The sequence below is a fragment of the Hordeum vulgare genome, chromosome 5H (genome assembly GCF_904849725.1).
Source record: "Hordeum vulgare subsp. vulgare chromosome 5H, MorexV3_pseudomolecules_assembly, whole genome shotgun sequence".
Taxonomy (NCBI): domain Eukaryota; kingdom Viridiplantae; phylum Streptophyta; class Magnoliopsida; order Poales; family Poaceae; genus Hordeum; species Hordeum vulgare.
Genome location: NC_058522.1, coordinates 198,457,235 through 198,479,858, shown reverse-complemented (window position 1 = coordinate 198,479,858; position 22,624 = coordinate 198,457,235).

Sequence of the window (22,624 nt, the reverse complement as noted above, 5' to 3'; positions counted from 1 at the left end):
ACTCGGCCACCTCGGGCATGGCAGAGCATGGGCGCGCGGGGGAGCGGTCATGGCGGCGCGGCGGCGGGGAACGTAGCACGCGGGCTGCGCGCCGGCGACGGCAGGACGAGGGCGGTGGCGGCGCGGACGGGAGGCCGGCGAGGCCATGGCTACCAGCGGCGGGGCTGCTCGGCCTGGGCATGGGGAGATCGAGGAGGTAGAAGGGGAGGACGAGAGGAGGGGATCGGGGCTTGGGGGAGGCGACGGCGGACAGTGGGGGGAGAATAGGGGGATGAGGGCGCTAGAGTTTCGGGCGAGCTGGGCCTTGGGCCTTGGCCGGCTGGTTCCTCTCCCTCCCCCTGCATCTTTTTCTTTTAAAAAAAACAGAAACACACACAAAAGGAAAGATTAAACAAAATAAAAAAAATAAAAAAAATAAAAAAAATACTTTGGCTCTATGAAAACATACCCGAGCTATAAGAAATAGCGTGGGCATTTTTAAACGAATAAAACTGAAACCTTTTGAAGAAATAAATAATCCCTTTTCTTACAAAAGAATAAAATCAAACCCCTTTTATAAATAAAATTCTACACTAGTTTTGAAATAAAACAAAAGAAGAAATAAAAGAAAAACCCAAGGGTTGCCCCCACATTTCATAAAAGGGTTTTTTAAAAGAAGATGATTTTTAAAAGAGTTTAAAATAGAAACTTTTACGCAACCCAAAACAAATAAAAGAGAAGAGAGGAGGGGAGTTCCTAGCGCACTAAGACTCGGTGAGCACTCGAAGCACACACACTCAAAACACCACACGCGACAGACGATGCAAGATGCCATGCATGATGCGATGATGCAAACTAAATGAAGATGCAACAAATAAAAATAAGCACACGACGGAAACGGAAATAAAGGGGGAGTCTTCTGGAACGTCGGACTCGAGCTGTCACACGTCGGTTCGGTATTAGATCGGGACGGATCGTGGGATGGATCGTCGGACGACGGTGATTTGAATCGTGAAGTTGTACTGCTACATCAACCGCGTTTCTTAACGCTTCCCGCTGAGCGATCTACAAGGGTATGTGGATCCGATCTTCCTCTCGTAGATGAACATCACCATGATAGGTCTTCGTGTGCGTCGGATTTTTTTTGTTTCCCATGCAACGTTCTCCAACACTTGCCTCCTGAGTTGTGCCCCCACCTTGCGACCTAGTTGTCTGGACCGGTTCTCTGAGATATAAAATTCCTAGAAAATGGCCCTTGTGTTCACTAGCTCCGGGATAACTGTTAGCTTGTGTACACTCACCTGATACAAAAGTTCCAATCAAATTACAAAATAGAGTGTACAGGACCATGAAGGTCCACGGAGTACAACAAGATGCCTAATGGCTTATGGCGGAAGTGACTCGTGGATCTTTAGTGTCGATGTGACTCCATTTCCACACGAACAGCTGACCTGTATAACTCCTATCTCGCAAGGCCGCTATCCTTGATGCTTAGGTTCTGGGGTTGTCATCCTTGTCCTCCTCTCCAAATAGACAATCTGGCAAAGACAATAGCCAGGGACAAGCCAGTGAGTACTTTCAATGTACTCACAAACATCATGAAAGCAGATAATTTAAAGCAGGTGAAATGCATGCACTAGAATTTTATTAACATATGTCATGCCACATGATTTAATTTATTGATGCAATTATGCAAATAAATCATTCATACTCATGATAAATATGCAATCAAAGGAAGAGTCTAACAATAACATGAAACGACACCTCAAAAGGACACGCAAAACAAGCCTCAGTTGGGCGTCTGAGCGACGCTTCATGAGGGGCTGGTAACTGAAAGTAATAAAAGGAATGCCACAGTCAGGCACCTAGAGTAATGCCGCGTAAAGGGCTTATAACAAAATAATGACAAAAGTGTCGCAATTGGGCGTGTGGATCGACGCCATGTAAAGGGCTTATATGAAAATAATAAGAGTTGCCATAGTCGGGCATTGGAACATCCCAAGTTCACTTTCCAAACGTTCTAATATTTTCCTTTTGTGAATCTTCCATGTTATGCCACCATGTGGTTGGAGTTAATAAATTTTCCTTCATGTCATTCATTTTGCATCATGGCATCATTTCACCTATTCCATATTTTGTTCCATTACGATATGTTGAGTGAGGTGTGTTGTGGTATTTTTGTGAGAAAATACTCCCTACAATCTCTTTTCAAATATATCTCCATCTCTCTTTAATTCATATTTGTTGAATGTGGTGATTTTACTTGCCCTAGTATCTTAAATAAAATGTTGGGGAGTTGCCTGTTAAAAATTACTCTTAGACATGTGCTGCTCTCCACCTTTTTATATTTTTCACTAACAACTTCAAAATTTAAATAGAAGGGGCATATTATTTTTATCTAATAATTGTCCAAAGAATTTTCTTTGAATTGAGTTCAATTCTGTGAGTTCAAAACATTTTTATTTCATCCCAAAAACCTCACTCTCTTTTCTGTGCAAATTTTGGCAATCTGTTATTTTTTTTAACAAAAGATAAAGGTATAGGAATCAGTGAGAGAGAGAGAGAGTGGCCCATCTCCCCGAAGCCCACCAAAGACATACCCCTTCAACAGCCCAGCTCGACCGGTTCGGTCCACTCTTCTTCCACCTTGGTACGGAAGTGCATCTAGAGTGCCCACGTGGGCACCTCCATGGATTTGACGGCCAGGAGCGACCCTAGCCTCCTATATCATGCTCGAAGGCCCTAGGGTTCCTCCTCTTTCCATTTTACCCATCTCCTCCCTCTCCCACCATCGGCAGGTGTTCTCCTCGGTCCCGATGCCATGGCCCGAGCTCGCTCGAGCTCAAGCTTGGGATGAACCCCAGCATCGACCCCTTCTTCCCCGAGGCTTCGTGACAACGGGGTGGTTCTATTTGGTGTCGTCACCGAGCAGGATCGCTAATGACAAGCGCTTCTTCCCCCCGCTTCATGTGCTTCACGGACCGAGCACCTCCAGGACAATCTCCATCGCCTCGCCATCTCCGCCTCCCCGACCTCCTCTTCATTCCTATCTGTAGAAGTTAATCATGTTGTTTCTTTAGGATTAGGAAAGAAAGCCAAACCAAGTCCTAGTAGTATTAGGATTCCTAGTCCTAGTCTATTTCCATAGTCCCTTGTGGACGTGTATAAAAGACACCCTAGGGGTCTTGATTGTAACACCAGAAAAACAAAAAGCAATACAAAGTAAAGGCTCCACACGGGCCTTTAGCCATCAAATCCATCGATCAGTTTTATTCGTGTCGCTAGTTACGCAAGTTCCGTCAAGTAGCCGCCGAATCAAGAATCGCGTAGGCACGCTTGTACAGCTGCATACGCACGTTCAAAAGCCAACAATTGGTATCAGAGCCTTGACGATCTACGGTCTACGATGACGGACAGCGACGTTGAGTCGGTCAAGTCCGACAAGGGCGGTGCCAAGGCGAACAAGAACGGCGACAAGGTGAAGAAGGGCGTCAAGTCAGCAACTAGTGGTGGAGGAACGAGCGGCGCTAACTTCCAGGCGCATTGCAACATCCCCATCCAGTACCCGATGCTCACCGACGCCAACTACGGTGTGTGGGCGGTGAAGATGAAAATTATTCTCCGAACCCTTCGAGTGTGGCAGGCAATCATGGACGACGACGTCGATGACGAGTCCGACGAAGGTGCCATGGCCGCCATAGCCCAATCTGTGCTGGATTCCGTGCTAATGACATTGGCGAAGTTCGAGACGGCAAGAGAGGCGTGGAACGCACTCAAGGAGATGAGAATCGGAGAAGATCGTGTCACCAAAGCTCGGGCACAAGTGCTGAAGCGCCAATTTCACAAGTTGCAGATGGAGGAAACTGAATCGGTGAACGACTATGCCATGCGTCTTACTACTTTGGTGGGAGAGATCCGCGTGCTTGGTGCAAAGCTCGATGAGACCAGGATTGTGGAGAAATTTTTCAGTTCAGTGACTGATAAATTCACGTACATCATCGGCACGCTCGAGCAGCTTTACGACATCGACGACATGACCATAACGGAGGCAATCGGACGCTTGCGGACATGGGAAGAGAATGCTCGTGGCTTTCAGAAAGGCAAAGGAGGAGGTAGCGACCAACTCATGTACTCGCGCGCAGATTGGGAGGCCCCAAGTAGCAAAGGAAGGCATGATAGTGGCGAAGGGTCAAGCAACGTGAAGCGCGACGGACAAACTGGAAAAGGCAAAGGAAAAGGTAAGCCACAAGGTCGTGGTAAGACGGACCAATCTAAAGGGCGGAAGCCACGGAACTTGGATTTATCCGAGGTTAAGTGCTATAACTGCAACGAGATGGGTCACTTTGCAAAGGATTGTCCGAAGCCTAACAAGAGGGAGATCAAGGCAAATTTGGCAAAGCAGGAAGACGAAGGTCCAGGTCTTCTGATGGCCGAAGTTTATGATCTCGCTGAAACGGTGGTTGTGAAATCAACACGGAAGGTGCTACTTCATGAGAAGAATGTGACACCTAAGTTATCCGGGGATCACAATGTTTCGTGGTATCTCGACACGGGTGCCAGTAACCACATGACGGGATGCAACGAGAAATTTCTCGAGCTGGAATATGATGTTCAAGGCTCGGACATGTTCGGTGATGGTTCAACTGTGGAGATTTGCGGGCAAGGATATGTCCTCTTCGAGGGTCTCACAGGCGAACATCGCATACTGACCGGAGTGTACTACATCCCACGGCTTTGCAACAACATTATCTCTATTGGGAAGCTTGACGAGAATGGATGCAAGGTGAATATCGAGAACGGAGTGATGACGATCTTCGACAACCTCCGAAACGTGCTAGCTCGTGTTAATCGCACATGGAATAGGCTCTATATCCACAACATTGATCAATCTCAACCGGAGTGTTGGCTCGCCAAGAGTGATGATGATTCGTGGTTATGGCGTGCTAGATTTGCACACGTTAACTTCTACGCCTTGAAGAAGATGTCAAAGATGGAGATGGTATCCGAGATGCCATTTATCGACCATGTTGATCGAGTATGTGACGGGTGCTTGGTTGCAAAACAGCACCGCAGGCCGTTCCCTGCCCAGTCTACCTATCGTGCAAGTGATGCACTCGAGCTGCTCCATGGTGATCTATGTGGCCCTATCACCCCAGCAACTCACGCGGGAAAGAAGTATTTCTTCCTCGTGGTAGACGACTACTCGAGATATATGTGGGTCGTTCTCCTACGATCTAAAGATGAGGCGTTTGTAGCATTCAAGAAACTGAAGGCTGCAACGGAGATGGAACACAAATTGAAGGTTCGCGCTCTACGGACAGATCGCGGCAGAGAATTTCCGTCGAACGAATTCAACGATTACTGCAAGAAGATTGGCATAAAATAGTTCCTCACGGCACCTTACACGCCGCAGCAGAACGGGGTCGTTGAAAGGCGCAATCGAATCGTCGTTGACATGGCAAGGAGTTTACTCAAGAGCAAGAACCTGTCGGGGACTTTTTGGGGAGAAGGTGTTTCGACGGCGGTCTATCTTCTCAACCGGGCTCCAACGAAGGACATGGTCGGCAAGACTCCGTATGAAGAAATTTACGGACGTAAGCCGAATGTGTCTCATCTACGGACATTCGGGTGTGTGGCACATGTGAAGACGGCGGAGCCGCATCTCTCAAAGCTTGCCGATCGTAGCACCAAGATGGTGTTCATCGTATACGAGAGGAGTTCCGGCACCAAGGCATACCGCTTCTACGATCCACAAACCAAGTGTCTACGGATTTCACGCGACGTCGTGTTTGAAGAAAACCAAGGTGACCACAACGGTAGTGATCATCATGGTGCCGACACCGACGACGACGAGCATAGGTCGCAAGGAGATAGCGACAACGCCGCGCGCGACACAGGCGGAGATCTCGACGACAACATCGACAACGAGGCGCATAGTGATGACGACAATCAAGATGATGGTCACGGTCATGACAACTACGCCGACGACACGAATGTCGATGACACACCAGGGTCTCAGCCGTCTTCCTCAAGTGCGTCAACAACGACACAATTTGTGTCGCCTCCTTCGCAAGCCACAATGGACTGCTCAGGGTCTCGTCGCTAGAAGACCCTCAAGAAAGTCTACAAGTACACAAAGCCAGTTACGCTCGAATACTCCGGACTATGTCTTTTCGGAATTGAGGAGCCGACGAACTTCGTAGAGGCGAGCAAAAGTCCTAGCTGGACGCACGCCATGGATGATGAGATGAAGGCGATTGAGAGCAATGACACGTGGACCTCCAACCCAAAAGGCGATAGGTTTGAAGTGGGTTTACAAGTTAAAGAAGGACACAGACGGTGCCATTGTGAAGTACAAGGCAAGACTCGTTGCAAAGGGCTACGTACAACGTCAAGGAGTTGACTATGATGAGGTGTTTGCACTGGTTGCTCAACTTGAAAAAGTGAGAGTGCTCCTAGCTTTGGCAGCACAAGAGGATTGGAAGGTTCATCATATGGATGTTAAATCCGCTTTCCTCAATGGCGATCTCATAGACGAAGTGTACGTGGAACAACCTCTTGGCTACGAGAATAAAGGCGAAGAAGGAAAAGTTTACAAGCTCAAGAAGGCACTTTATGGGTTGAAGCAAGCGCCAAGAGCTTGGAACTCAAAGTTAGACCGAAGTTTGGTCTCGCTCGGGTTCAAGAGATGTCCCCTCGAGCACGCAGTCTGTACAAAGAACTCCAAAGGCTCAAACCTACTAGCTGGAGTTTATGTCGACGATCTGATTATCACCAGAGATAGCGTACAAGAAATTGAACGTTTCAAGGCGCAAATGAAGGACAAGTTTAGCATGAGTGATCTGGGATTACTCAGCTATTACTTGGGCATCGAAGTGAAGCAAAGCTCCGGAGAGATTTCCCTATGTCAATCGGCCTACGCGGTCAAGTTATTGGACAAGTGTGGCATGTCAAATTGCTACGAGACACACAAGTTCCAATGGACCAACGTCACAAGTTGAGCAAGAGTAGCTCAAATCCGCCAGTGGACACCACAATGTATCGAAGCGTTGTGGGAGCCTAAGATATTTGGTGCATACCCAACCTGACTTGGCTTATTCAGTCGGGATCGTGAGTCGTTTCATGGAGAATCCGACAACCGAGCACATGAGCGCGGTCAATCAAATCTTGCGCTATGTGGAAGGCACCATTAATCTTTGTTGCACGTACAGAAAGGGAAAGAAAGGATTGATCCTTCGTGGATATTCAGATAGTGACATGGCAGGTGATGTTGATGACCGAAAGAGAACAACGGGCATGGTTTTCTACCTTGGCCCGAATCCGATTAGCTAGAATTCTCAGAAGCAAAAGATGGTGGCACTGTCTTCATGCGAGGCAGAATACATAGCGGCAAGCACGGTGGCTTGTCAAGCAGTGTGGCTGAGAAGACTCCTAGCTATTCTTGCAAAGCGGGAGGTGCAGAAGGTGTCATTGAAGATCGATAACCAAGCTGCAATCTCGTTGTGCAAAAATACGGTTCATCACGAAAGGAACAAGCACATAGATACCCGGTTCCACCATATCCAGGAGTGCATTGAAGAAGGGTTGATCGAGGTTCAACATGTGAACACGAAAGACTAACTTGCCGATATTTTCACCAAGTCCCTCGGTCGACAGAAGTTCATCGATATGAGGAGGAAAGTCGGAGTCCAAGAACTGAAGTCAAGCAACAAGATTAAGGAGGTGAATGTAGAAGTTAATCATGTTGTTTCTTTAGGATTAGGAAAGAAAGCCAAACTGAGTCATAGTAGTATTAGGATTCCTAGTCCTAGTCTATTTCCATAGTCCCTTGTGGATGTGTATAAAAGACACCCTAGGGATGTTGATTGTAACACCAGTAAAACGAAAAGCAATACAAAGCAAAGGCTCGACACGGGCCTTTAGCCATCAAATCCATAGATCAGTTTTATTCGTGTCGCTAGTTACGCAAGTTCCGTCAAGTAGCCGGCCGAAGCAAGAATCGCATAGGCACGCGTGTACAGCTGCGACCCGTGGTGAGCTCCCATTCCATCCTCCAGGTCCATTCGTGATAGCGCCATCACGCCATGACTATGCCCGAGATGACCACGTGCTCATGCTCGAGCTGCAACCCAAGCGTCTCGTCCCGTGGGAGTCCCTCCGTTGCATACGAAGCCATTTTTTGCACGCCCCCACCTCTTGCTTCGAGCCTAGCCCACCGGAGGCACTGCTGAACTCGCCCGCCTCCCCGGTAAGCTTTTGAGAAGAAGAGGGCTCGACCTTTTGTTTGTAAAAAAAAGGAGTCGAGGCCCATCTTTGCAAAATCAGTATCGCAGCCTAGCTGGTCTTCTAAGCAACCCCACACGAGGAGGTCCTCGGATCGATCCCGGCTCACCTTCACGTAGTAGTAATGTTTCTCAGCTTGCTTCTGTTTGACCCACGTGCATAGAAGTTTCAGGGAGATGTCACGCTGTACTCCGAGTTCAGTTTTGTCAGATTCAGAGTGGGTTTTGTTCAAGTTGCGGAAGTCCTGTTTAAGAGCAGAATTTGAAGCGTAGCACAGTGGCTAGCGCCCCTTGCTACTACCCACGCAGCCAGGGATTGAATCCCCAAGGGCACATATATTAGTTAGGTTATTTTTCTGCATTGTACCACAGTTCGAACCCCAAAGCCACATTTTTGTTTTTCCTTTTGTTGCATCACAGGGCCCATCTCCAACACTTGAGTTCTCCTAAGTCCTCTCGTTGTCTGTTTTATTCATTGCCTAGCATATTTCTGCGTTACATAACTGTCATTCGGTGCATCATATGGGGTTGTGGGTTATACAAATTTTGAGCTACATCTTGTGAGCTATCTGCTGGTGTGAGTTTCATCCATTTTTAATCTGTCAGCATGTTTATATTGTTGTTTGAAAAGTGCATTAGGATGAAAATGACCAACCTATTAACATGTGCAACTTTGGTCATGCACAATTTTTGTTGTCGGTGTCCACTATGAATGCTTTATAGACGAAACTTGGCTAAAATGTTGTGTAGATTCATAATATAGTAGTCCCTAACATGCTAAGAATGTTTAATTTGTTGTTTGCATTTAATTCGCATAAATAAAATATTAAATGGTTTATTCCATAACTAAATAACCATAGCTCCAAATTAAATGATACATATATGTACATTGCCTATAAAAATGTGTAGAATCACGTGGTGACATTTCATTTTCTGTTTAAAAAGTCTAAACTTGTGTCTAGGCAGAACAGTACCAAATCCAATTTAACATATGGGGTGGTTCTGGAAATGAGTTTTGTTGTTTCCGGTCTCATTAAAAATGCCTAGATAATGTATTTTGTGATGCTTCACCTCCTACTATGTGAAACATGATTTAATCACTTGTTGGGTAAATAAATAAGAGTGAACTAGATAATTCTAATGTGGAGTTTGGTCAATAAGCAACCTGTTCATATTGAACTTCACTTAATGTGTAGCATTGTTTGTTGTGCTGCCATGTCGTGCATATTTAAACTTGACCATGCATCATACTTAGTTGCACATTATACCCAGTTGTATGTTTATTGATTATTATTTTCCTTAGGTAGCATCGGGCGTCGAGTACGAGTACGAGGATCCCGTTGAGAATGTTCCTGAAAAGCAAGAGTTTTATCCCTTAGAAGAAGTACTAGGGAAGATGATCGTTCACCTTGATATTATTTCTACTTTTGTTATGCTTAGCTGTCTCATTTCTATTATTACTTCCCGCTGCCCACCACCTGAATATCAAGCCTTCAGAAAATGCCATGAAAAGCCTCTAACCCCTTCACATCCTAGGAAAACATTGATTGGTTAAGTTAGTTGTAGGTTGATCCATGTGTTGACATGGGTAATTGGAATATCATCTTATTATTGCCATTTAAATTAATGCACCTATATACTTGGTAAAAGGCAGAAGGTTTGGCCTTTTGCTCGATCTTTTTTTCGCATTTACTGCTCTAGTTTTGGTTACCGGTGTTATGTTCCATATTGAGCGCTCCGAACAAGCTTGGGGTGTTATGGGGACTCCCTTAATGAATCGTTTTGGTTTAAAACTCGTCTCGCAAGACCCAACTTTGGTACTCCATTTTCTAAACAAACTAATAAAAGGCATAGGGAATAGCTACCTCGAGGATAATTAATTAACTCTCGGGACAATGCTCCTCATGAGTGTTGGTCTAATCGAGGGCAACTTGAGTGATTTCTATGAAGCCACCATACACGCCACTTATCATACATGTCCAGACTTATTGGATTTGTCTTACTGGATTTGTTTTACCCTTCTAGATATATCTTGTCCATCGGGATTTCGAGGAAACTTTGGGCTATCACAACGTTGAGGTTTTCCATCGGGAATCCAAGTAGATTACGGGTTTTCTGTGGTCGAGGTTTCCTATGTAGCTTATGGTAGTTTGTGATGGACTAGTTGTGTTAGGGCATATTTTATGCCTAAGTAATTTTGGTGATTGATGACAGTACCGCAAAGGACTACTCGTGTGTCTTAAGATTTCAGATAACACATGTCAACGGCACAAGACGACTCGCCCCCGTCCATGGAACAGAAGCACAGTGTACTCTACGATTCTTTTTCTTTGAGTCGTAGGAACGTCGTACTATTAAGAGGGGACCCGTAGTGGAAAGGTTTGGGTGGAATCTATTTTGCACGCACACACTTTATCTCCTTTCCCTTTCCCTGCAACTTTGGAGTGGCTCCCGCCTCTGGTTTATCTCCTCTAAGCAAAAAGGTCTCTCAGCGGTAGTACCGCTGTCCCTAGCGGTAGTACCGCTGGAGCTGGCGGTAGTACCGACCCTGGTCAGCGGTAGTACTGCTCCAGGAACTTAGTACCGCCTTCCTAGCGGTTGTACTTCGTCGGACTTTTTGCGAAGACTTTCTTGGCGGTGGTTGGCCCGGTAGTGCATCAGCACTACCATGGGCCCAGCGGTAGTACCGCTGCAGCCAGCGGTAGTACCACTGGAGTACCAGCGGTAGTACCGCTGCAGCCAGCGGTAGTACCGCTAGGCTCAGGCTGTGAGTGGGAAAACGCTTGTATTCCCCCCCACTATATAGGGGGTTCTTCTTGCTCTAGAACCCTACCTTTGACCCTCCCAAGCTCCATTGTTGCTCCCTAAGCTCAAAAGTGCCCGATCTCTCTCCCTAGCCAATCAAACTTGTTGATTCTCTAGGGATTGGTTGAGAAGGCCCAGATCTACACTTCCTCCAAGAGAAAGGTTGATTCCCCCACCAATCCCTTGCGGATCTTGGTACTCTTTGGTGTTTGAGCACCCTAGACGGTTGAGGTCACCTCGGAGCCATATTCCATTGTGGTGAAGCTTCGTGGTCTTGTTGGGAGCCTCCAAGCATTGTGTGGAGTTTGCCCAAACGTTGTTTGTAAAGGTTCGGTCACCGCCTTCAAGGGCACCTATAGTGGAATCACGGTACCTCACATCGTGTGAAGGCGTGAGGTGAATACGGTGGCCCTAGTGGCTTATTGGGGAGCATTGTGCCTCCACACCGCTCCAACGGAGACGTACTTCCTGTCATAGGGAAGGAACTTCGGTAACACATCCTCGTCTTCATTGGTTCCACTTGTGCTTATCTCTAACCTTTACATTGTGTATGCTTTTATTGTTGTGTATCTCTTACTTTTCTTAGTTATCTTTGTTGTTAGCATCATGTAGGTTCACCTCTTTGTTGTCATTTTACTGAACCCTTATGTTGCTTACCCTAACTTGCTAAGATTAATTAAAAAGTGGTCGTTGCCTATTCACCCCCCCCCCCCCTCTAGTCAACCATATCGACCCTTTCAATTGGTTTTAGAGCCACGTCTCTTTATTAAGGGTTTCACCACCCGAAGAGTATGGAAGATGATCAGGGAGTTCCCCGTGCGCAAACCGAGGCCATGGACTTGACTTCGATCACAAGGGACGACTTGAATACGGCTATGGCCGCACTCAAGATGTCCTTGACGAACGAGGTCAAGACCATGCTTAAAGAGTTAATTGAGGGAATTAAAAGTTCTCCCGAACTGGCGTTGGTGGTTAAACCCACCAACACGGAATCATAGGCCAATTACTTTAGGGAAACAGCTAAAGGTATGCAACCTTCCCCTCCTCTCGAAAATGATGGGAATGGGACTTATGCATTTTGTCCACCACCCTTAGTCTATGGAGGACCGGTTCCCACACCGCGTCTTAATCCTGTTGGTCCTCCTCCTAAGCTTGTAAAAGGTGATTTTGGTAAGTGGGTAGTTTCTATTAAGTCTCACTTGAATCACTGCTCAACAAATTTGTGGAGAATCATTGAGCAAGGCTATTATCCCCATGACCCAACCAACCTCACTCCAAGAGAAGAAGCGGACAATCAATATAATCACTCTGCAATGTTTATTCTCGAGTCCGCAGTGCCACCTGAAGATCTTCCTCACTTACGTCCCTTCACTTTGGCCAAGGACTGTTGGGAGCACATTATGGTGTTGTACAAGGGAAGCTCAAGCATTCAACGGTCCAACTATGAAGTGGTACTTGATAAGGCCGATGAGGTTGTGATGAAGGAAGACGAGGACCCTCGTGATCTCTATCGAAGGGTGACTGCTATTGCTGTGGCACTCAAGGACCATGGGAGCAAGGATGTGGATGATACATGGGTCAAACGCAAGTTTCTCAAGGCCATCATGCCTTTCAATAAAGCCATGTCATCTGTCATTCGCCAACGACCAGATTTCCACTCCTTGTCTTCCAGTGAGGTGTTGGATGAATTCATTGCAATGTCAATCATGAACGAGACAGCTGACAATGCACTTGCTCGAGTTCGCTCAAAGACAACTTCACCCAACCTTGCGTTAAAGGCAAAAGCGGATTTTGAAGAAGAAGAAGAGGATGAGGAAGAGGAGAGCTGCCCTGAAGACACGAAGTATGCTTATCATAAGCACATGGCTCTTGCGTCAAGGCAATTCTGGGGCAACAAGAGGAACTCAAGACCCACCTTCACCAAGAACAACTCAAGTGGGTTCAAACCCAAGCAACGAGTGACTACATGCTATAACTGTGGTAATGTGAGTCACTTCGTGGCCGAATGTCCCTATGAGAAAAGGGAAGACAACGGGGGCAAGCTCATTCGCAAAGACAAAACCAAGTCATTCCCAATCAAGAACAACTTTGTGAAGAAACCCCACCCAAAGGGTATGGTGGCCCTTGAAGATTACCCTTCCGATGATGATGACGATGATGATATGGTGTCAACTGCAACTGTTGCTATTGCCACCCCCTCTCCCAAGAAGGTGTCTCTCTTCAACGCCTCCAACGAGAACCACATCGCCAAGTGCCTCATGGCAAAAGGTATCGATCAGGTAACCCCCATCATTAAGACCAACATCGCTACTGCTCCGTCATTGTTGAATTGTGTTGATGGTAGTTATGTTGGGGAACTTAATGAGCATGATCTTGACAAATTTTTGTGCACTATTAAGGGAGAATTCAAGAAGCACTTTGTTGCTCTCTTGGAACAACTGGGTGAGGCTAATGACCTCATCGAGTCTCATGAGGAGACCATCTCCGAGCTTTAGGGACATAGTCGTGACTATGCCGATGAGATTGCTGAACTATCTATTGCACTAGAAAAGGAGCGCACTCTTCGTTTGGCTCTTGAGGAGTCATACAACGATGACTGTGCTAAAATGCAAAAGAAACTAGATCATGATATTGTTCTTACTGGTATGCTTAAGTCTGAAAAGTATGCTCTTGGGGTTGGCCATGACAGACTCAAACTGGAGTTTGACACACTTGACAAGGCTCACAAGGTCTTGAAAGGTGTTCATTTCTCTCTAAAAGAGTCTCATGATCAACTCCAAGCAAAGCTTACCAAGGAAATCTCTACTTGTCCTACCTTTGTGTTAATTGATAATGCTTGTACAACTAACCCTTGTTGTGAGCATGTACATCTTCTGGAGGAAAATGCCAAGTTAAAGGAGAGACTTGAGAAGGGCCTTGTGTCATGCATACAAGGCGAGAATAGCCTGAACGACCTCTTGAGCAATCAAAAGGGTGTTGTAGGAAAGGAGGGACTTGGACTTACCTCCAAGTCAAAAGGAAAAAGGAGGAACACGAACAAACGATCCCCTACCCTCATGGACATATTTGTCAAAGAGGGCGAAGGGACTCAGGAGGTGAACATGAACAAGGTGGACGATGGTAACGTAAAGAAGGGCAAAACCATTCCTACTAACACAGCCGGCAAACTCAATCCCTCCTATGTTTTATGTCGTGCTGGTGATGGGCATGTTTATGCCAGATTTGTTGGTTCTTACTATGACTCCATTGCATGGGCTATTTGGGTTCCTAAGACCCTTGTCTCTAACAATAAAGGACCCATTCAAAAATGGGTACCTAAAACCAAGCCTTGATCTATTGCAGGAGTTTGCTTCCGGTGGGGTGTCATGGTTGCTCGATAGTGGAGCAACAAATCATATGACCGGAAGCAAGGACTTAGTGGTGGATGTGCATCCTTCTCTATCCATGCCCACCCATGTCCAATTCGCCGATGCATCCTCGTCAAAGGTATTGGGATTTGGGAAGGTGGTCATATTTGAAGAGTTATCTATTGAGAAGGTCATGCTTGTTGAGTCTCTTGCCTACAATTTACTTTCGGTTCGTCAACTTGCAATTATGGGTTTTTCCACTTTCTTTAATCTTGATACTGTGGTCCTCTTGTGGAGCAAGACTCTTAAAGTAGCCTATGTTGGATATGTCGAAAATGGTCTTTATGTGGTGAACTTTTCAAAGTGACCCACTAAGACTCCGACTTGTCTAATGGCAAAAGTTGATGTGGGCTGGCTTTGGCATCGCCGACTAGCTCATGTCAATATGAGATCTTTGCAAAGTCTTCTCAAAGGGGACCATATTCGTGGACTAACAAATGTGAGTTTTGCTAGAGATCGTGCTTGCAGTGCCTGCATTGAAGGAAAGATTCATGAAACTGCTCATCGTCCAACGACTCTCATTTACACTAAGAGGCCATTGGAGCTCCTCCATATGGATCTTTTCGGTCCTCCATCATTTGATAGTCTTGGAGGCAGAAAGTACTGCTTGCTGATTGTTGATGACTACTCAAGATACACCTGGGTATATTTCTTCAAGAGGAAGAGTGAGACTCAACAAACTGTCATCAACTTTGCTAATGAAGCTCAATGTCAACATGAAGGAAAGATTTTGATGATTAGAAGTGACAACGGCACCGAGTTCAAGAACTACACATTGGATGAGTTTCTAGGTGATGAGGGAATAAAACATCAATATTCAGCACCATATACCCCTCGACAAAATTTCGTGGCGGAAAGGAAGAACCGGACTTTGATGGATGCTGCAAGAACAATGATGGCAGAATTCAAATCTCCATATAACTTTTTGGCTGAGGCCATCAACACAGCATGTCACGCGTCCAATCGGCTCAATATCCGCAAAGGCTTGAACAAGACTCCATATGAGATTCTCACCGGAAACAAACCCAATCTCAAGTACTTCCGGGTATTTGGTTGTCAGTGTTTAATTCTCAAGAAAGGTGCACGTTTAGCTAACTTTGATTCTAGAGCACAAGAGGGCATCTTTGTTGGTTATGCTACAAACTCTCATGCTTACCCTGTCCTCAACAAGTCCACCGGACTCATTGAGGAGACGTGTAACGTGGAGTTTGATGAAAATAATGGCTCCCAAGTCGAGCAAAGTGGTCTTTGTTATGTAGGTGATGAAATTCCTCCCCAAGCCATAAGAAGAATGGGGATTGGTCAAATACTCCCCATTGAGGAACCCCTTGTGGCCGAAGGAGAAGGACAATGCTCTACTCAAGTGGAGCCATCACCCTCACAAGCCCCACACATTTCCGATGAACAAAGAGAAGACCCTCAACAAGTTGAACAAGCACAAGGTCAAGATCAATTGCCCAACGATGGTGATGTGTCCCATGATGTACAAGCACTTACCCAAGGTTCCGAACCTGCTCAAGATCAAGATCAAGTGCAACTACAAGATCCAGACCAAATATAAGCACAAGATCAAGATCAAGAGCAACCACAAGTACAACGACAAACAAGTGAACCTGCTCAAGTCGAAAATCAAGTTGATCAGGATACTGTCTCGCAATTCCCTTCTGCAGCACCAAAAGTTGGTGCCAAGGGAGGTCCAAGACGCAAGGGCAAGCAAAGTAAACAAGTCGATGCTCCCCAGTTATCCAATGAAGAACTCTTGGAGCGTCGAGCAGCCAAGATTGCGAACAAGTTGAGAGTCAAGTCACATCTTATGAAGAATGTACTTGGCAGTTTAAAAAAGGGAGTATCCACCCGTCAACAGGTTTGGAATTATTGTGAGCATCACGCGTTTGTTTCGTATTGTGAACCTCAACAGGTACAGGAAGCGCTCGATGATGAGGATTGGCTTATGGCCATGCATGAAGAACTCAACAACTTCGAGCGTAATCAACTCTTGGATTTAGTGCCAAGACCAAAGGAGGAACATAATGTCATTGAGACCAAATGGATTTTAAAAAACAAGCAAGATGCCAATGGGATTGTGATTCGAAACAAGGCAAGATTGGTGGCACAAGGCTACTCCCAAGTCGAGGGTATCGACTACGGTGAAACCTTTGCCCCTGTTGCTCGTCTAGAATCTATTCGCATGCTTCTTGCATTTGCTTCTCATCATAATTTCAAATTACAGCAAATGGATGTGAAAAGTGCTTTTTTTAATGGTCCTTTAAATGAGTTGGTCTATGTCAAACAACCCCCGGGATTCGAACATCCGAAGCTCCCCAATCATGTGTACAAACTTAATAAGGCATTCTATGGCCTTAAACAGGCACCACGTGCGTGGTATGAGTATCTTATTGAGTTGTTACAAGATCGTGGGTTTGAAATTGGGAAGATAGATCCCACTCTTTTTACTAAGAGGGTTAAAGGGGATTTGTTCATATGCCAACTATATGTTGATGATATCATTTTTGGTTCCCCTAACATTTCTTTCAATGAAGAATTTGCTGCACTAATGCCAGGACCCCAGCGGTACTACCGCCAGGGATAGCGGTACTACCGCCAGGACTCCAGTCTACCACGACTTGACTAGGGATTTTAGGGCTGTCTCAAGGGGGAGCGGTACTACCACTAGGGGGAGCGGTACTACCGCTAGGACCACATCGGTACTACCTCTACAGGCAGCGGTACTACTGCTAGGTCAGCGGTACTACCACTAGGACCTCGGCGGTACTACCGCTACAGGCAGCGGTACTACCGCTAGGTCAGCGGTACTACCGCTGGCCCGTACCCCTTGGGCTATATAAATGAGGGGAGCCCATTTTTTCTACCCTCTTTCTTCTTCCTCATGGCTCTTCCTTACTCTACCCCAAACTCCCCCCCATTCGGATCTCTATCTGCGGAGCCCTTCTCTCCCTTGAGTTGGAGGGTTTGCTCCACTCCTCCTTCCTCCATCAAGTGCCATGGACACCGGTAAAGCTCCTCCCTTTATTCTCTTGATTGGTGTTTTCTTGTTCTAGGGTTAGGAGCTTGGTGATTTGGATCCATGGCTATGGTTTGTGCTTTGTTCTTGGATGGAACGAAGGAGATATTCTAGGGGAGTTTAGGTCCTATGATTCATCGCTTTTATCTTGACATGCCCTAGGTTCTTCATGTTTTAGATCAAGTACTTTTTCTCTTATTTTGGATTAGATCTAAAACTTGAATCCTCTTGACTAGGCATGTCTCTATCTAGATGTTCTTGAGGTCCTCATGTCATTAGTGCTATGTTGGTTCTTGTAGAGATTCTATGCAGTAGCCATGGCCCTCGTAAATCCAATCTAGCCGTTCTTATGGGTCTTTCTCTATTCAGATCTGAAAGTCAACCCCCTAGCGGTACTATCGACAGCCTGGCGGTACTACCGCTAGGAGCCCAGCGGTACTACCGCCACGGGTAGCGATACTACCGCTAGGACCCCAGCGGTACTACCGCCAGGGGTAGCGGTACTACCGCTAGGAGGATATTTTTTCGCTTTGTTTGGCAATGTGAGTTTATTCTTATGCTTCTTTTTGTTCATTGCCTTGACTCCTCCTGTCGCTCTTTTTCGGTTTGTGTCTTGTGTGTCACAGGTGGTGCTCGCCACTCGAATCCCCCACGGGACACCCAACCGAAGCAGTATCGCACTCTAGATGCTCCAGAGGGCTCCGCCACTTCCGGTCTGAATTCCAAAAAGAAGTCTTTCAAGAAGACATCTCACAAGACCAAGGGGATCAACGTTCGCAATATGCCCCCTAAGGAGTTTCTGCGATTCCACACCCACAATCACTATCTAGAAGAGAACGCTCAGATCAAGAATGTCGAGCATGTTTGGTCACGGGATCACTGCGTGATCTATCGCGACATCATCAAGCACTTCAAGAAGATGTTTGTTCCAGTACAGTGGATTGACTTTGCTCACCTTCAACGGAACCCAGATTCCTTTGGTGAGGCTCTCTCTTTGATTGACAAGCTTGGCATTAAGGAGATCATCACCTTCAGGCGAGACTTTGATCCAGATGTTGTGTCCCAATTCTATGTCACTGTTCACTTTGCACCTGATGACGAGCGCACCGTGACTTGGATGACCGGTACTCAGAAGATGACAGGTTCTTCGTCAAAATTCATGAAGCTTCTGAAGGTCGACTTTCGGGGAGATGAAACTCCTCTTGGGTTGTGTCCTCATGCTCCATCTTCATCTACTGCCACCCCCAAGGACATGCTACAATAACTTTATGTGAAAAACGGTGTGCTTCCTAATACGTCCATTTTGCATCATGCTTTCATGTTGATATTTATTCCTTTTTGGGCTATTATATTACTTGTGGTACCATATTTATGCCTTTCTCTCTTATTTTGCAAGGTTTATTTGAAGAGGGAGAATTCAGGCAGCTGGAATTCTGGACTGGAAAAGGAGCAAATCCTAGTCCACTATTCTGCACATCTCCAAATGCCCTGAAAAGTTACGTGGATTTTTTCTGGATTATATAAAAAATATTGGGCGAAAGAACTACCGGAGGGGGGCCACCAGGGCTCCACAAGCTTGCCCACCGCCACCACCCCCTGGTGGCGCAGGGCAAGCTTGTGGGCTGCCTGACGGCCCACTAGCCCCCCTCTTTTGCTATTTGAAGGGTTTTGGTCTGGAAAAAAAAATCAATCGGGAGCTTTTTCGTGGTTTCGCCGCCACCACGAGGCGGAACTTGAGCAGATCCAATCTAGAGCTCCGGCAAGACGATCCTGCCGGGGAAACTTCCCTCCCGGAGGGGGAAATCATCGCCATCATCATCACCAACACTCCTCTCATCAAAGGGGAGGCATCTTCATCAACATCTTCATCAGCACCATCTCCTCTCCAATCCCTAGTTCATGTCTTGTAACCAATCTTCGTCTCGCGACTCCGATTGGTACTTGTAAGGTTGCTAGTAGTGTTGATTACTCTTTGTAGATGATGCTAGTTGTATTACTTGGTGGAAGAGTTTATGTTCAGATCCTTGATGCTATTCATAACACCTCTGATCATGATTATGATTATGCTTTGTGAGTAGTTACTTTTGTTCCTGAGGACATGGGATAAGTCATGCTGATAATAGTCATTTGAATTTGATATTCGTTCGGTATTTTGAGATGATGTATGTTGTCTTTTTCTCTAGTGGTGTTATGTGAATGTAGACTACATAACACTTCACCATATTTGGGCCTAGAGGAAGGCATTGGGAAGTAGTAAGTAGATGATGGGTTGCTGGAGTGACAAAAGCTTAAACCCCAGTCTATGCGTTGCTTCATGAGGGGCTGATTTGGATCCACTAGTTTAATGCTATGGTTAGACTTTGTCTTAATTCTTCTTTTGTAGTTGCGGGTGCTTGCGAGAGAGGTTAATCATAAGTGGGATGCTTGTCCAAGTAAGGGCAGTACCTAAGCGCCGGTCCACCCACATATCAAACTATCAAAGTAACGAACGTGAATCATATGAACATGATGAAACTAGCATGACAAAAATTCCCGTGTGTCCTCGGGAGCGTTTTTCCTCCTATAAGACTTTGTTCAGGCTTGTCCCTTGCTACAAAAGGGATTGCGCCACTTGCTGCACTGTTGCTACTACTTGTTACTTGTTACTCTTTGCTTGCTACGTTTCACCTCGCTACACAATCACTTGTTACCGCTACTTTCAGTGCTTGCAGTTATTACCTTGCTGAAATCCGTTTATCAGAGCCTTCTGCTCCTCGTTGGGTTCGACACTCTTACTTATCGAAAGGACTACGATTCATCCCCTATGCTTGTGGGTCATCAAGACTCTTTTCTGACGCCATTGCCAGGGAGTGAAGCGCCTTTGGTAAGTGGAAATTGGTAAGGAAACATTTATATATTATGCTGAAATTTATTGTCACTTGTCACTATGGAAACTGTTTCTTTGAGGAGTTTGTTCGGGGTATCTTCACCACGAACGGAAGCACGAGGAGTTTCTCCTCAACCTGAGGTACCTACTGAAAATATCTTTTATGAAATTCCTCTGGTTATGCTTGAGAAACTGCTGGCTAATCCTTTTACTCGAGATGGATCTTCACATCTAGACTTGCATCTAATCTATGTAGATGAAGTTTGTGGTTTATTTAAGCTTGCAGGTTTGCCCGAGGATGAGGTAAAGAAGAAAGTATTTCCTTTATCTTTGAAGGATAAGGCGTTGACGTGGTATAGGCTATGTGATGATACTGGATCATGGGGCTACAATCGGTTGAAATTGGAATTTTATCAAAAGTTCTATCCTATGCATTTAGTACATCGTGATCGGAACTTTATTTATAACTTTTGGCCTCGTGACAGGGAAATCATAGCTCAAGCTTGGGCGAGGCTTAAATCAATTCTATATTGATGCCCCAATCATGAGCTCTCGAGAGAAATCATCACTCAAAACTTTTATGCTCGGCTTTCTCATGGAGATCGTACCATGCTTGACACTTCTTGTGCCCGTTCTTTTATGAAGAAGGATATTGATCACAAGTGGAATTTATTGGAGAGAATCAAATGCAACTCTGAAGATTGGGAGCTGGAGGAAGGTAAGGAGTTAGGTATGAATTTCCAGTTTGATTGCGTTAAATCTTTTGTTGAGACACTTCTAGAGATTTTAGCGCTAAGTATGGACTTGACTCTGAGATAGTAGCTTCTCTATGTGAATCTTTTGATGCTCATGTTGATCTTCCCAAAGGGAAGTCGTTTAAATATCATCCTCCTGTAGAAAGCAACATAGCCAAAACAAATCTAGTTGAGGAGAAACTCATTGATTTTAGTGATCCTGTTGTTCCTTGTGCTTACACTGAGAAACCACCATACCCTGCTAGGATAAAGGATAATTCTAAAGCTCCAACATTGATACGTAGGGGTTACACTAGACCACTTGCACCCCCTGAGGAGATTAGAGTTGAACCTAGTGTTGCTATTATCAAAGATCTCTTAGCCGAAGACATAGATGGGCATGTTATCAAATTCTGTGAGGACTCGGCTAGAATTGCTAAACCTCACGTGAAAGACAAACACGGACCTGTAGTTGGTCTGCCCGTTGTTTCTGTTAAGATAGGAGATCACTGTTACCATGGTTTATGTGATATGGGAGCTAGTGTTAGTGCAATACCCCGTTCTCTATATGATGAAATCAAAGATGATATTGCACCTGCTGAGTTAGAACCCATTGATGTCACTATTACGCTAGCTAATAGAGACACTATCTGCCCTTTGGGAATTGTGAGAGACGTAGAAGTCCTGTGTGGTAAGACGAAGTATCCTACTGATTTCCTCGTCCTTGGTACTGCACAAGATAGCTTTTGTCCCATCATATTTGGTAGACCCTTTCTCAACACTGTCAATGCTCACATTGATTGCATTAAGCAGACAGTCACGGTTAGTTTTGAGGGTGTGTCTCATGAATTTAACTTCTCCAAGTTTGGAAGACAAACCCATGAAAGAGAGTCGTCTGGTAGAGAAGAAATCATTGCTCTTGCCTCTATTGTCGTACCTCCTACGGATCCTTTAGAGAAATATCTGCTTGAGCATGAAAATGATATGCATATGGAGGAGAGAGATGAGATAGATAAAATTGTCTTAGAACAATATCCTATTCTCAAGAATAATCTTCCTTTTTAACTGCTTGGGGATCCTCCCCCACCAAAGGGTGATCCTGTGTTCGAGCTTAAACAGTTGCCTGATACTCTTAAGTATGCCTATCTTGATGAGAAGGAGATATATCATGTCATTATTAGTGCCCTCCCCTCAGAGCATGAAGAGAAGAAGTTACTAAAAACTCTGAGGAAGCACCGCGCTGCTATTGGATATACTCTTGATGAACTTAAGGGTATTAGTCCGACTCTATGTCAGCACAAGATTAAAACCGATCCTGACTTTAAACCAGTTGTTGATCATCAAAGGAGATTAAATCCTAAGATGAAAGAGGTCGTTAGAAAAGAAATATTAAAGCTTCTGGAAGCAGGAATCATTTATCTTGTTGCTCATAGTGATTGGGTAAGTCCAGTACATTGCGTACCTAAGAAGGGAGGTATCACCGTCGTTCCTAATGATAAGGATGAACTAATCCCACAAAGGATTATTAC